Genomic DNA, 16,501 nt, shown 5'->3' with positions numbered 1-16,501 from the left:
ATCTTATGAATGTATTTAATATAGAAGTGAAATACAATTATTTTGAGTTTAATGGAAAGCTATATCAACAACTAAATGGCCTTGCGATGGGGAACTCCTTAGCAGGACTCTTACTTCATTAACTCCTTAGAAGTAAAATTTTTCAGTAATTTCTGAGCATCAGCTGTAGGCATTCTTTCATACGCTAGACACGTCAACGACATCTTGATCATTTATAAATGGCCTAACGACGGTACAGATCGACTTTTTAAAATTTTTAACGAATTTCACGAAAATATTTATTTCACTTGTGAACTTGAAAATGAGTTTTGGCAGTTAAACTTTCCAGATCTCACTCTTACGAGAGTAGACGACAGAATTAGCTTCAATATCTTCCGCAAAGAAATCAGTTCAGATCAAATTACAACTTTCACTTCAGTACATCCACATTATCATAAGAAAGACTTTTTTCATTCAGCTGTTCATAAAGCCATCTCCGTTCCTCTTTGTAGTGAAAATCTCAAATCTGAAATCAGTCTGATTAAAACTATTGCAGTCAATAATAGCTATGACCATTCCATAGTAGATGATATTTTTAGTAATAAAACCAATAAGAGAATCACCACCCTAGGCATTTCTGATAATGAACCTAATGAAAAGAAAATTTTTTTTCTCTATATCATTTCTGTGTCCAGTTTCTTACAAAATAATGCATCTGATTAAAAATAAATATAACTATATAGTGGCCTTCTCCATTAAAAAATCTTTCAAAAATAACATCATACATACATTGAAACCTAAGCTTTCCCCTTTGCGAAATTCTCGTGTTTATAAAATTATTTGCGACAATTGTCCTGTCTGTAACATAGGTCAAACAGGCCGAGCTATTTCAATAAGATTCAAGGAACAACTTCTAGGGAAAAAAGGGACCAATGTTCACAATTCAACTTTCGCCAATCATTTATTAATCATAGGTCATAAACCTGAAGATGTAAAAGACGTCCAGATCCTGCACACAGAGAAAAAAGGCTTTAGGTATAACATGTTAGAAGGGCTAGAAATTTTAAAACATCTATTTCTGAAAGACGGCAACGGCCTTGCCGCAGTGGATACACCGGTTCCCGTGAGATCACCGAAGTTAAGCGCTGTCGGGCGTGGTCGGCACTTGGATGGGTGACCATCCAGGCCGCCATGCGCTGTTGCCATTTTTCGGGGTGCACTCAGCCTCGTGATGCCAATTGAGGGGCTACTAGACCGAATAGTAGCAGCTTCGGTCAAGAATACCATCATAACGACCGAGAGAGCGGTGTGCTGACCCCACGCCCCTCCTATCCGCATCCTCCACTGAGGATGACACGGTGGACCGATGGTCCCGGTAGGCCACTCGTGACTGAGGACGGACTGTTTTATTTCTGAAAGACGGTCTCATTTTTAATGAACAGTTGCAATTACGCAACAAAAACTTTTTAAAGGTATAAAGCCGCTAATTACAGTTGTCTGAATGGCGATACTCTCCTCAATGTAGTCTCCTGAACATCGTTCTCTCTCTATATTATCTGAACTTTTAAACGACTTATTGACACATAGTCAGCACGGATTCAGAAAACATCGTTCTTCTGAAACACAACTGGCTCTTTATGCGCGTGAAGTAATGAGCGCTATCGACAGGGTCTGTCAAATTGATATTTTTAGATTTCCATAAGTCTTCCGATACCGTTCCTCACAATCGTCTTTTAACCAGACTGCGTGCCTATGGAATATCGCCTCAGTTGTGCGACCTAATTCGTGGTTTCCTGTCAGAAAGGTCAGTTCGTAATAATAGACGAAAAGTCATCGAGTAAAACAGAAGTTATATCCGGCAATCACCAAGGAAGTGTTACAGGCCCTGTGTTGTTCCTGATCTATTTAGACGACGTAGGAGGCAAAGTGAGAAGTCCTATTAGATTGACTGTAGATGATGCCGTCATTTACCGTCTTATAAAGTCATCAGATGACCAAAAAATTGCAAAATGATTTTGAAAAGATATCTATATGACGCGAAAAGTGTCAATTGACTCTGAGTGAAGAAAAGAGTGAAGTTATTCACATGAGTAATAAAAGAAATCCGCTAAATTTCGATTACATGATAAGCCACACAAATCTTAAGGTTGTAAATTTAGCTAAATACTTAGAGATTACAGTTATAAATAATCTAAATTGGAACGATCATATAGATAATGTTGTGGGGCAGAGTGAAACGTCCCCTTAGAACAACTATACACGACTGTGCTTAAACTGACACACAATAAGTTTTTTTAGCGCAACGCAATCTGACTTCCAAAAATCCCTACGAAAGAATGGCCCTGACTAACATTAACCTATATGTTTCACAAATCACTTACCTCACAAAAATCTTCGTTACTCAAGCTACTGCAATACAGCGAGCGCCACTACTGCCAGCTAAATAGAAGATTCAAACTACTGAAAGGCATAGTTAGCAAATGAAAGATTTTAATACAGAACAAACAATGTATTTACCTTAATAGTCAAAATATATATAGCAGTTCATGACATCCAGTCTTACAAATTTCAAAACTCCTCCATCTCTCTCCCCACGTCCACCACTGCCGGCGGCTCACCTCCAACTGCGCAACGCTACGCGCTGTTAGCATCCAGCTGCCGCTGCCCAACACTACAATGGCAGACAACAATGAAAACCAGCCACAGACTGCACACCGCACAGCCAGTGATTTTCATACAGAGCGCTACGTGGCGGCGGCGTTACCAATAAAAAAAAACATAAACATCCTACTTACAAGAGCAAACCGAAGACTGCGATTCATTGGCAGAACACTTAGAAGGTGCAACAGGTCTACTAAAGAGACTGCTTACACCACGCTTGTCCGCCCTATTCTGGAGTATTGATGTGCGGTGTGGGATCCGCATCAGGTGGAAGTGACGGTTGGCATCGAAAAAATTCAAAGAAGGGGCACTCGTTTTGTATTATCGCGAAGTAGGGGAGATAACGCCGCAGAAATGATATGTGAATTGGAGTCGCAATCATTAAAAGAAAGGCGTTTTTCGTTGCTACGGGGTTTTCTCCTCCGATTGCGAAAACATTCCGTTGGCACCCACCTACATAGGGAGAAATGATGATCACGATAAAAGAAGAGAAATCAGAGCTCGCAAAGAAAAATTTAATGGCTCGTTTTCCCCTGCGCCGTTCGAGAGTGAAACGGTAGAGAGACAGACGGAAGGTGGTTCATTGAACCCTCTGCCAGGCACATAATTGTGAATAGCAGAGTAATCACGTAGATGCAGATGTAAATGAACTATATTTTCTTTTGTAAAAAGACTGTTACATTATGTTGTAACTTTCATTCACCGGTTGATGTTCGTTACCAGTGATGTTTAAAATTGTCCTTGCAATGCTTCATTCACTCTTTAGTTGTTTGTATTTCGACTGCTTCCTGCTAGATGGCACGAATCTGTTTTCATGTCCACCTCGTGGCTGCCTCGTCGTGTTAGCCGTTTAGTCTGGCGGTAGCGGTTGTATTATGCCGCTCTTGGTCCTAAGCGACCTTGCGGTTGTCATTATATTCCATCGTGTATTTTATCTGGTTCACAATAATGTTACACTTTCACATTTTAGTTTTGATTCCTATGACATTTCTGTTTGACGAGAGCACTTTTGCTCATACGTTTTAAACGATGGTGTGATTACACGTAAGTACATTCTGTTTGTACGTGATTTATGGAAGTAATCCTATTAAGCGTATATTATTTCTATCCATGTGATTATATGTTTAGGTATTCCATGTAAATTTTTATTCTGATGAAGATTGCCCTAGTGCAATGGAAACCGCGGTCAGCTGACAAAATTTTGTGCAACCGAAATGGCTGTATATACGTCCTGTAATTAAATCCTTGTATTCTTTCCATTTCACTTCACTAACGCTGCTATATCCCCATTTACCGTTTGCATTTCCCTTTTCACATTTCCTAGCTGACCTAGCACGTTCTGATGAACTCGAAGAATGTTACCCTTTCACTCGTTTACTTCACAGAAAATGTGCCAGAAAAGGGAGTAAATAATTTCACGACTTCTTGCGACATTCTTAGCAATGGAAAGATTAAAATTGTCTCGATGTGTGTTGAGCCAGAAATATACTGCAGTACGTTTCTGTAAACAACGTTCTGAGGCTTCTTGTTCTTTCCGTGTATGTAGAGACAGCTGAGTACCCAGCGTTGCAAGGGTATGTATTTATTCCAATCTTCTATTAGTCCACCTCCTCCTTCATCCTTTCCGTCTATCCATCTCCTCCTCACCCCTTATATCTCTACGGTATTACCCCCTCTCCACCCCACACCCCACAACAGGCGATTAGTGATCCTTAACGCACAGTAAGTTCCTTCCAGATTGTAACTAATATGTCTATCAAATCTGGGTGGAATCGTTCCAGCGGTTAGGGCTGAGCTTTTCTTGCCGTGGCTTTGCTAGCGTACGCACATGCAAAATCTACTTCACACATATTTAAAATATTTCACACGTATTTAAATACATATTCTACCTTCACCTTTAGAGCGAATTTCGCCCTGCAGTTTCATTTCCATGCACCTCAAATGTTTAATGCGTCTCATATCCCGAACCATGTGTCGCACAATGATTTGCAAGTACCTCCAGTGGCGTACGTGGCTATTGTCTAATTTGTGTTTTCTGAATATAGTTATCAAAAAAGAAGTAATAAATTAATTACGCATCTCGGAGTTCATGAAGTCATTTCTCCTGAACTACGTGTCGTAGAATGATATATTTTTGTAAGTATATTCAGCACATATGTGGATACTGTCAGCGAAATGTGTTAGGAATAGAGTTAATAGCAAAGAAATAAGAAATGAATTAAAACGTCATAGTTCATGCAGCAATTTTACTGCGTAAACTGCGAAAATGTAGTAAGAAATAAAATTCATTTTTCGTTGGTCGCCAGCGAGAAAAAGTTTTGTAAAAGTTTGATATCAAGTGTAAAGCTTGTTGCTCTCATTCTCAAATACTGGATGAAAAAAGTATGGATATTCGCGCGTCATGGGCTACACTCCTTTACCCCCCCCCCCCCTCCTCCCCTCTATGTATAAGGTAGCCTACGTGTTAATTCAAAGTACACTATGTGATCAAAAGTATACGGACACCTGGGTGAAAATGACTTACAAGTTCGTGGCGCCTTCCATCGGTAATGCTAGGATTCAGTATGGTGTTGGCCCACCCTTAGCCTTGATTACAGCTTCCACTCTCGTAGGAATACGTTCAGCCAGGTGCTAGAAGGTTTCTTGGGGAATGGCAATCTATTCTTCACGGAGTGTTGCGCTGAGGAGAGGTATCAACATCGGTCGGTGAGCCCTGGTACGAAATCGGTATTCCAAAACATCCCAAAGGTATTCTGTAGGATTCAGGTCAGGACTCTGTGCAGGCTAGGCCATTACAGGGACGTTATTGTCGTGTAACCACTCCGCCATAGGCCGTGCGTTATGAACAGGTGCTCGATCGTGTTGAAAGATGCAGTCGCCACCCCTGAACTGCTCTTCAACAGTGGGAAGCAAGAAGGTGCTTAAAACATCAATGTAGGTCTGTGCTGTGGTAGTGTCACGCAAAACAACAGAGGATGCAAGCCCAATCCATGAAAAACTCGACCGCATCATAACACCACCGCCTCCGAATTTTACTGTTGGCACTACATACGCTGGCAGTTGTTCACTGGGCATTCGTCATACCCACACCCTGCCATTGGATCGCCACGTTGTATACCGTGATTAGTCACTCCACACATTTTTCCACATTTCAATCGCCCAATGTTTACGTTCCTTAGATCAAGCGAGGTGCTGTTGAGGACTTAACGGCGTGATGTGTGGCTTATGAGCAGCCGCTCGACCAATGAAATCACCTCCCGCCTAACTGTCATAGTGCTTGCAGTGGAGCCTAATGCAGTTTGGAATTCCTGTGTGATGGTCTGGACAGATGTCTGCCTATTACACATTACGACCCTCTTCAACTATTGGCGGTCTCTGTCAGTCAACAGACGAGATCGGCCTGTACGCCTTTGTGCTGTACGTGTCCCTTCACGTTTCCACTTCACTGTCAGATCGGGAACAGTGGACATAGGGATGTTTAGGAGAGTGGAAATCTCACGTACACACGAATGACACAAGTGACACCCAATCACCTGACCACGTTCGAAGTCCGTGAGTCCCGCGGAGAGCTCCATTCTGCTCTCTCACGATGTCTAATGAGTACTGAGGTCGCTGATACGGAGTACCTGGTAGTAAGTGGCTGCAAAATGTACCTAATATGAAAAACATACGTTTTATGGGGGTGTTCGGATACTTTTGATCACATAGTGTATCTGCCGTCCAAATTTCATCTATATCCGTCCAGCTGTTTAACCATGAAGGAATTCACACACACACACACACACACACACACACACACACACACACACACACACACACATTTGGATTTATAATACAGTTTATATAGGATATGCGAATATCAGAAAGTAACATTGAAGACCCCCGATATTTTTTCTGTGGAGTCTGGGTTCACCCTGTGCATGTTTTGCCACACTTAATCTATTCTCGTAAATGGGTGGACCCCAGTTGATTTGTGGGAGGATAGTACAAGAGTACCATTTCCAACAAGACTTGTCATAGTATTCGTTTGGTGGTAAAACTATGCTCGATGATCGCTTTACTTTTATTTTCATTCCTTCGCGCCCACAGCCGATAAACAGCGCTCGGAGCACCGAACTCCTCGGTAAGTGATAATGAAGTGTCACTGACTTCTCCCTCCTTGTCTCAATTCGTTCCCCTCGGCGGTGATTACGCGGCCCCGCGAGGGTGGTCGCCGTTCCCGTGGAACGCCGTAAACTAATGGGCCGGCTAAGTAATGAAGGCGGCGGCGCTAACGGCCGGCGCTAGTTCGGGCAGACGCCGCACAGCGGCGCGCCGGTCGTTATCTCGCCAGACCCATGCGTTCCTATGGGACGTGCAGTTTTATGGGATTTGCGCTTCTCCACGATTTCCGCCCCTCACCCTCCCCTCCCACCCCGCGAACCAGCAATCGTGACTGCGTATGAATTGCAGAGGCGCGCGATCGCTACGAACTTAGGCCAGAGCCTGGAAAACTTCTTGCTATTAATGAACGACGTAAGATCACGAGGATTATTTGCTCGTGTACGAGTTCTTGAAAAGGAATAGAAGGAAACAATTTACCTCAGCGAAACTTTTTATTTTTTTAGTGTAGTCGTCCTGTAGACTAACGCACTTGGTACGGCTATGTTCCAATGCACTGACACCGTTTCGAAAATTAGGTATCTCTAGGCTTGCAAAATACCCGTCAACGTCGGTTGTCGGTTCTTCATTTGAAGAGAATCTCCGTCCACCGAGAAAAATTTTAACTTTGGGGAAGAGAAGGAAGTCTGACGGAGCCAAATCTGGCGAATAAGGTACGTGTGGTGACAATTCGATTCGTTGACGTGTTTTTGCCACAGCAACTTCACTTGACAGTCGTCGCGCGCTATCGTTATGAAATATGACTTTCCTCCTTTCCAAACCTACATTTTATTTGCGTATCTTTTGCTGCAGTTTCTCCAGGAAGTTAGCAAATTACTGTCGCGTAATTGCTTTACCAGTGGGAAGATAATATTCAGCGGAATGGCTTCCGCATCTCAGAATACTGGCGCCATGAAGTTGGCGGCCTTGGTGGTGGGGATCAACGTGTTTCAATTGATTCGATTGTTGTCTTGGCTCTGAGGTGTAGCAGTGGACCAGAGTTTCATGTATGGTCACAAATGGGCGCAAAAAATCTTGTTGATCGCTCTGAAAACGAGTCAAACATTGTTGCAAACATATTTTTTTTTTTTTTTTTGATTTGCATAAGGCATCAGTCCAAAGAATAATTTTTTGCCTAACATTCTTCCTTCTCATGCTGGAGTCTTGGTCAAAGACCTTGTCAGCCCAAAAACCAGTCACAGATTTGAAAAAGCTCAGCAAGTCGGATTGTTTTTATGTATCCTCGTAAGGGTCGGGTAGTGAAGTCATCAGGCCGCTGCAAATACGTACGAGTGAACTTCTTTGAATCTGTAACAAATTGATTCAAATGACTCTGAGCACTATGGTACTTAACATCTGAGGTCATCAGTCCCCTAGAACTTAGAACTACTTAAACCTAACCAGCCTAAGGACATCACACACATCCATGCCCGAGGCAGGATTCGAACCTGCGACCGTAGCGAATTCGTAACAGCTTTCGTTGACAAAGACTCTGAGAATGTCTCCATCATGGAAAGAGAAAGTATTGGGCAGACTATTATGCCTTTGACCATGGCTTATGCTCATAACACAGACATCAGCAATAATATAAATACAGCCAATGCAAGCCTGCGTTCTATGGGTCAAATATTGTTGTGACACTTGCATTCCGGTGCGTTCGTGATTTTGCATTAGGAGTCACAGCACCAATGTAGCAGATGATTTTCTCATATCCAGTTACACTGTTAAAATGTGATGTACGAGTTCAGCTGACATCCCTACAGTTTCAGCAATGACCATTTTATGCACTTTTGCAATACTTCCTGGGCTTGTGGTACATGTTGACCAACCAGTATGTGGATCATTGTGTAAACTGTCCCATTCAAATTTAAACTCGTTTGTCCACTTGACAACGGTTTGGAAGAGCAGGGTCCACGTGTGTCTTCCGAAAATCGACGTGAATTTCTTTTGCTTTCATATCTTTCTTTACGAAGTACTTAATCACTGCTCAAATCTTGATTTTTTTCTGTCTTCACAAATCGCTTCATGGGAGCAGTAGAGAGACGTCCGCACCACATATCTCTACTCTGAGCGTTGACTCGTTACATGTTTACTCATAAAGAATGACTTTTATTACAGTGGAGTTTCATGGCGATAGCGCTGACATCTGGTGGCGACTCCGCGAACTTCTCAATAATCGTCCAAATGCAGGCAGTGAAAGTTATTAATAGACTTAACTGGTAAATTTTCATTTTCGCCTGAAACCAGTGATCATCAAATCCGAATGAGCAGAAGATGGATAGTTCTGGGACTGGTAGTGGAAAAGTGCTAGTCCCAGAAAATAGCTTCAGGTAACATGGAATCAACGTACTTTACAGCATATTCTCGTTTATTTTAGTGTTTTTGTTCAGTGTTGTTCCACTGAGTACGTTGCATGCCTAATCGATCTGTAAGATCTACAAACAGCCATCTGTGGTTGCTCTAACGTCTTCCTTGGGCGTAAAATATCTTACAGACCTAAATTTATTGGTAGAGGGTCATTAATCAGCCCCTAGCTACGTGTTTTATGCAACTCACAACATCTTCTAATATCACGCACAAAGTTTTCATATTCTCTCGCTTGCTACGCGCGAAATATTAGTCCTACAGAAAAAAAATGAACGGGACCTTTTGGAGGAAATTTAATGTAGATAATTTTGTACTGGCATACGCTTTCGCTAGAGGCCATAGTTTTCGAATTATCCAAGAAAAATGTACAAAAATAACGTTTTTCTTGAATAACTCGAAAACTGTGGCCTCCAGTGAAAACGTACCCAAGTGCAAAATTTAACGAAAGCAAATTTCCTACTGAACTGTCCTGCTCAATTTTTTTCTGCAGAACTAATAGCTTGCACGTAGCGAGTGAGAGAATACGAGAACCTAGTGCGTGGTTTCTCAAGGTGCTAAGGCATGCATAACACCCATGTGTAGGAGCAGCTGAATCACCGTGTCTATGAGAAAAGGTGGAAGTCAGCTAAAGCTGTTGAATACAAAGTTGTACTCAAAATCCCTCATTTATTTCATTCTCAGAGCACCTTTGAGGACATGTGTATTGACCTAATGAAAGCCTTAAGCTTTCTTACTTTACCTGTAGTCTCATGTAGGATTGGATATGATATTGGGTTTAAAAGACACGCATGACATGTGATTTTTGTGCGACGAGACGAGGATGATGTATCCTCATGTGTTATAGATGCACTTGAAAACGGGCATGTCCGAATCTAGTGAAGGTGAATAAAGTAACATTCCGCTGGAGAGTGAAACTTTCATTCTGTGAATAAGGTATTTTGAAATAAAACCCAGCGGAATAATGTCTTTCCTGAAATTTATCAACGCTCTAGTTCCCACCCCGTAAAAAATGACTGAAGAGAATTATATGTAGCCGGCCGAAGTGGCCGAGCGGTTCTAGGCACTACCGTCTGGAACCGCGCGACCGCATGTATGTGATGTCCTTAGGTTAGTTAGGTTTAAGTAGTTCTAGGGGACTGATGACTTCTGAAGTTAAGTCCCATAGCGCTCAGAGGCATTTGAACCATTTTTTAATTATATGTAATTTTGTGGCAGTTTAACTTTAAACTTTTAAATTTTACTTGAGATATTTAGAGATATACGTGTTAAAGGCCTGGGTGCGATAATAATAGTAATCAAATTGAGTCTGTAGAACAGTAACCCTAGTCGGGCCCGCCGTGCTTCGGGACGTGTACACGTGCTTTTGCGAGAGGTCACTAACAGAGCAAGAAACACCGACGTAATTAATTATATATAATTGCAGATTTCAGACCCCTAATTGCGAACTGCAGAGTGATGATGTAGGTGTAAATGTAGATGTGGGTTCTTTGGTAGCATGGACGTTGGGTTTAGCTGAAGCAGCCTTCCCATCGCTTTCGCCTTCAGTTCTTCAGCATACTGGCCGCGCTATCCCCCCCCCCCCCCCCCCCCCCCTCCCATCCGCCATTTAACAGCTCCGCCAGAGGATGAGTGTCTGCCACAAGTCCACGAGGACCGGGCGTCACGATGAGTGCTTTTCGCGTCGCTGCATTGAAGCCCAACCTCCATCTGCCACCTTGGACACCAGGTCGTCATTGGTGGTACGAAGTCTGTACTGAATGAGTTGGACGCTTACAACGTGATTTGAACGTTAGAACAAGTTGGCAGATCTGCTGTGTATAGAACGTACAACATGGGATCGAGCATGGAACCTCGCACTGGGACAAAACTGCAGACAGCATCGGCTAATATGTCAGCGGAGAACAGATGGCGCCTGAATGGGCCATTTGCAAATCTTTATCTATACATACTCTGAAAGCCTCCGTACGATATGTTGTGGAGGCTACTTAGTACCACTACTAGTGTTTACTTACCTGTTTCAGTCGAGTTGGGTTTTCAATTATATTTCAAGATTTCATAAACTTTAAGTGCAAATAAATCGTGTATTTTGATTTCAGAGAGAAAAGGGATCATGGTGGCGCCTGACGTAATGAGGAACAGTATTCCAGAACCTGATTTCGGATTCAGTCGTTTCGAGAGGATATAATTATTTGCTGAAGATGGTGGCAACTGTTCACATAAAAAGTCAAACCACTCGTCTACTTCCTCAAGGAAGCGCAGTAATATCAAGATGACCACGTTTCGATGATTGGATCCAACGCAGAATGTCAAACTTTTCTGGACAAGAGATGTTGTCAGTTCTTCATGTTCCAAGAAGTGCACAACAGAGCTTGCGTTTAAACCGAATGGTAAAAGTTGGGTGTGGTTAGACGCGACACAGTGCGCACCTCAGCAGACCGTAATATAAAGGCAGGTAGCAAGCTATCGTGACAACGAGTGCTAAAAAGAAATCAGCTATTCTTGCTTTCCATATGGTCGCGTTATGTACCGTGGCAATGAACTACATGAAAAGAAGAAAACGATCATTATGGACAAAAAAGGATGAGCAGGAGCAGGAGAGGGCCAGTGGCTGACGTACCGTTCTTCTGGAGGACAAATACTCGTTTCGAAATTAATTGGGGATGAGCGAGGATAATTATCGATTTATACTGGGTCGTGTCATTAACAGATGACACTGTGATGAGAAAATACTTCTTCCGAGGAGTTATCCGTGTCACTGGTGAATCGAGGTCTCTCAGAAACCTGTACTTTCGATATGTAAACATCCTCATTGTCAGCACCAACACTCCTGCACTGTTGACTGTGGCCTACACACTCTTAATGTACACCATATTTCATTTTAGACTGTATCATCTTTGTTCATATTGCGATAATATTTACTTCTGATGACAAAAAATATGGCTTCAGTTCATATTGTCATTTAAAAAAGCCAGGCGTTCTCTGTGCCAGGTTCATTCCTTTCTTCGCGAGACGACTTCATCAGTGTGCCATGGGAGCTGTGAAGTGCACGGTTGCAGGCGGCTTCACCACTGAAGGAACACGTGTGAGTAAGCTCTTCGGCTTCTACCGGCAGCATTCGTCTAACATCGCATGCACTTTCACAAACGGATATAGACTTGCCTTCGGTTCCATGTAAAATTCTGTAGAGGTTGAGGCTTGCAAGTTTAGGCAGTCTATGAAACTCCGTGGATGTTTGTTGTGCGCTTAAAGCAACACAATAAGTAGTGTTTTGCCTCTTCTCCTCCCGGCGGTTGGTGCTAGCCCTATTTTTGAGGTCGGAAGCTCACAGGAGTGCAATCATTCAGAGGTTAAAAAACCTCAGAGCACAGTCGTCCCGGTCAGTTAGCCAGTATCTCTTCAGGCCACTGGAACCTGACGCCAATAGACTATGGACTTGGCTCTTGCCGCCTTGAGTTAGATTAATGGTAGCCTGTTAATTACCCCTAGGGAGAAGATACGAATCTCTTTTGCATATAGACGTCACTGTAATCATCTGGCGTACACGTCTACGTCACGCTGTTGCCGTGTGACAACATCCTCCACCGTGTTATAAGAAGTCATTGCTACCTCCTCACCCCCCCCCCCCGTCCCCCCACCCCCCGTTCTCCCGTCCTTCGTCACCTGTATAGAAACCGATCTCGGGGAAGGTCTGTTTGATTTCCGTAGAATATAGGAACACGCGATTTAACACTCACTCTGCGACTTACTTTAGAAGGGTAAACTACGTTTACACTCAGGTGACGAAAGTCATGGGATAGCAATATGCACTTATATAGATGGCGGTAGGATCACGTACAGAAGGGATAAAAGAGCAGTACACTGATGCAGCTGTCATTTGTACTCAGGCGATTCAGTAAAAAGGTTTCCAACTTAGTTAAGGTGCACGACGGGAATTAACAGACTTTGAAAGCAGAGTGGTAGATGGAGTTAGAAGCATGGGATATTACGTGCGGAAATCGTTAGGGAATTCAGTATTCCGAAATCCACAGTACCAAGAGTGTGCCGAAAGTACCAAATTTCAGGCTTTACCTCTCACGAGGACAATGCTGTAGCCGACGGTCTCCAGTTAACGACCGAGTGCAGCGAGGTTTGCGTAGGGTTGTCAGTGCTAACAGACGATCAACAGTGAGTGAAACGACCGCGGAAATCAATGTAGGATGTACGATGAGCTTCTCCGTTAGGACAGAGCGGCGAAATTTGGCGTTAATGGGCTACGGCAGCAGAAGACCCATGTTAGTGTCTTTGCAGCGTGTGTCCAGGGCTCGTGACCACATGAGTTGGACCCTCGTAGACTGGAAAACGTAGTCTTGTCAGATGAGTCCGATTTCATTTGACAAGAACTGATGATAGGGTTCCAATATGGCGCAGACTCCACTAAGTCATGGAGCCAAGTTGTCAGCAAGGCACTGTGCAAGCTGGGTGGTGGCTTCATAATGGTGAGGGCTGTGTTTACATAGAATGGACTGGGTCCTCTGGTAAAACTGAACCGATCGTTGACTGTAAATCGTTATGTTCTGCTACCTGGAGACTATTTGCAGCCATTTATGGACTTCACGTTCCCACACGATGATACGCCATATTGCCGTGCTACAATTGTTCGCGGTTCATTTGAAGAACATTCTGGACAGTTCGAGTGAATGAATTGGTCACCCGTATTGCCCGAATGAATCTCATGGAACTTTTATGGGAAACAATCGAGAGGTAAGTTTGTGCACGAAATCCTACGCAGGCAACACATCTGCAATTATGGACGGCTATGGAAGAAGCATGCATCAATATTTCTAGAGGGGACTTCCAACGACTTGTTGATTCGATGCCACGTCGAGTTGTTGCACTATGCTGGACAAAAGGAGGACCTACAAGATATGAGGAGGTATTCCATGTCTTTTGTCACCTCAGTGTACAGCATTCGTAGAGTTACAGGAAGGTTTTTACAATGCTGACTGGAATACATATTGGAGTTACGAAGGCAGCGAAGATAAAATATAGGGAGCGAAAGGTTATATACAACTTGTACAGAAACCAAATGGCAGTTATAAGTGTTGAAAGACATGAAAGGAAAGCAGTGGGTGCGAAGAGAAAGAGACAGAATTGTAGCTTATTCTCCATTTTTCTGAATCTGTAAAACAGTAAAAGAAACTAAAGAAAAATTTGGGAAAGGAATTAAAGTTCAGGGAGAAGAAATAAAAACTTTGAGGTTTGCTGATGACAGTGTAGTTCTGTCATACAAATGGCTCTGAGCACTATGGGACTTAACATCTTAGGTCATCAGTCCCCTAGAACTTAGAACTACTTAAACCTAACTAACCTAAGGACATCACACAACACCCAGCCATCACGAGGCACAGAAAATCCCTGACTCCGCCGGGAATCGAACCCGGGAACCCGGTCGTGGGAAGCGAGAACGCTACCGCACGACCACGAGATGCGGGCTCTGTCATACAGCAAAGGACTTGGAAGAGCAATTGAACGGAAAGACAGAGTCCTGAAAGGAAGATATAAGATGAGGATCAAGAAAAGAAAAAAGGTTAAATGGGTGAAGAGGCTTGCACAGGATATACAGGAGGAGAGATGCATCAAACCAGTCTTCAGACTGCAGGCCACAACAACAATATCGCTATCTCATCGGTTCAGCTCTATCTACGACATAAGCATTTTAACATGCATTGCTGTCCCGTAAGATACGCAGATCTGTCCCTACTCTTTATAACCGTTGCTTCAGTCTTTTTGATAATTATGTCTTCATTCCTATATTCATTGATTGGTACCCTGATTTTGAGTAGTATCACTGCTCAGTAAAAGCCGCTGTTGGCTATGTTTTTATGACTTATGGCAGTATATATCTTATTGTTAAACTCAGTTTTTTCGCATTGAATGCCCTGTTTACTTTCCTCAGTCTCCTAATTAAGTGGAATTTTGCGATTACCTGTATGTAAGAATGAAGATGGTTGCCTTCGACAGTCTACACTGATTTAAATCTGAATTATATTCCCTGGAACTTGTAAATTTCCGCCACAAAAGGAGGAGCCGGTTATTGTGGTACGATGAGTTATTTCTAACCGGCTGTTTGGCGTTTAAAACGCAGTGGGGGATGGGGTGAGGGGTTGGTCTTTGTCGCAGTGCACCACGTGGGGTTTTGGTCAGTGTTAACAAAGCTAAGACTCATAAATAAAGAGAAAAATAGAACCAAGATGTTAATGTGAGAACCACACTGCCTGAAGCACCCCGAAGGAGAGGAGGAAACGAAATGAAACTTCACGGTCTGGGATGGTATGTGATGTTATTTCAATGATTACAAAAATTGGTGGAATTTACAAAGAATTGTGCATTATGGGTCTACTTATGAGTATGACGTTGCGCCCTTTGTGGCCTGAATATATTCAGTGATTCGATTGGGAAGGGTGGCATAAAGCCATTGTGGTCTCTCCTGAGAGAAGCTGACCCGCAACCGTTGTAAGATTTCCTTGACATCCCAGAGACTGGAGTCTGGCACTGGGACTGAGTTGATGTCCAAGGTGGTCCTGCACACGTTCTATGGGGACAGGTCTGGGTATCTTACTGACCACAGCAGAACCTCAACATCACACAGTTCATAGAAAAAGTGCGATATGTGACGAACAATGTCCGGTTGAAAAATGGCGGCACTTAATGTCGCATGGGAGAAACGCATGATGTCCATAACATATCGTGGTGCCTTCAGAACTCCCCCAGTCACTTCATGACCTGAAGTCAAAGCGGATGACTCTCCACACTATGACGCCAGAAGTGACAGCGCGGAGCCTCTCCAAATAATTAGAAGAATGGGAACTCTGCATAGGTCAACACTGTACTCACCAATGATGGTCACCCGGAGTAGTACACAACTAAGATTCATCGCTGAACACAATGCGACGTCATTCCTCACTGATCCAAGCTTACCAGCCAGGACGCCATTCCAAATGCAGACATTTATGGATCAAATGGCTCTGAGCACTATGGGACTTAACGTCTGAGGTCATCAGTCCCCTAGAGCGTAGAACTACTTAAACCTAACTAGCCTAAGTACATCACACACATCCATGCCCGAGGCAGGATTCGAACCTGCGACTGTAGCGGTCGCGCGGTTCCATATTGTAGCGCCTAGAACCGCTCGGCCAATCAGGCCGGCAGACTTTTATGTTTTTGGAGTTAATGGCAGTCTACACTGGAATGGTTATCGGCTGCTACCAGTCTCTGACCAGCAGTATGGAATGACACAGAACGTTGCGGGTAGTCGTTCTTGAATGGCTGGTGCAAATGTGAACGGGTTACCGTGTATTTGGTGCGCAATACGGCC

At 43.3% G+C, this 16,501-nt stretch overlaps 1 pseudogene; it reads left to right on the top strand.

The window, feature by feature from the left end:
• The first annotated feature begins 1,066 nt into the window (after positions 1-1,066).
• LOC126274374 (5S ribosomal RNA) lies at positions 1,067-1,184 on the top strand (annotated as a pseudogene).
• The last annotated feature ends 15,317 nt before the right edge of the window (positions 1,185-16,501 follow it).

Source organism: Schistocerca gregaria, chromosome 5 (assembly GCF_023897955.1).
Source record: "Schistocerca gregaria isolate iqSchGreg1 chromosome 5, iqSchGreg1.2, whole genome shotgun sequence".
NCBI classification, from domain to species: Eukaryota; Metazoa; Arthropoda; class Insecta; order Orthoptera; family Acrididae; genus Schistocerca; species Schistocerca gregaria.
Note: the sequence above shows the minus strand (reverse complement) of the source record. Positions and strands in the feature narration are given on the sequence as shown.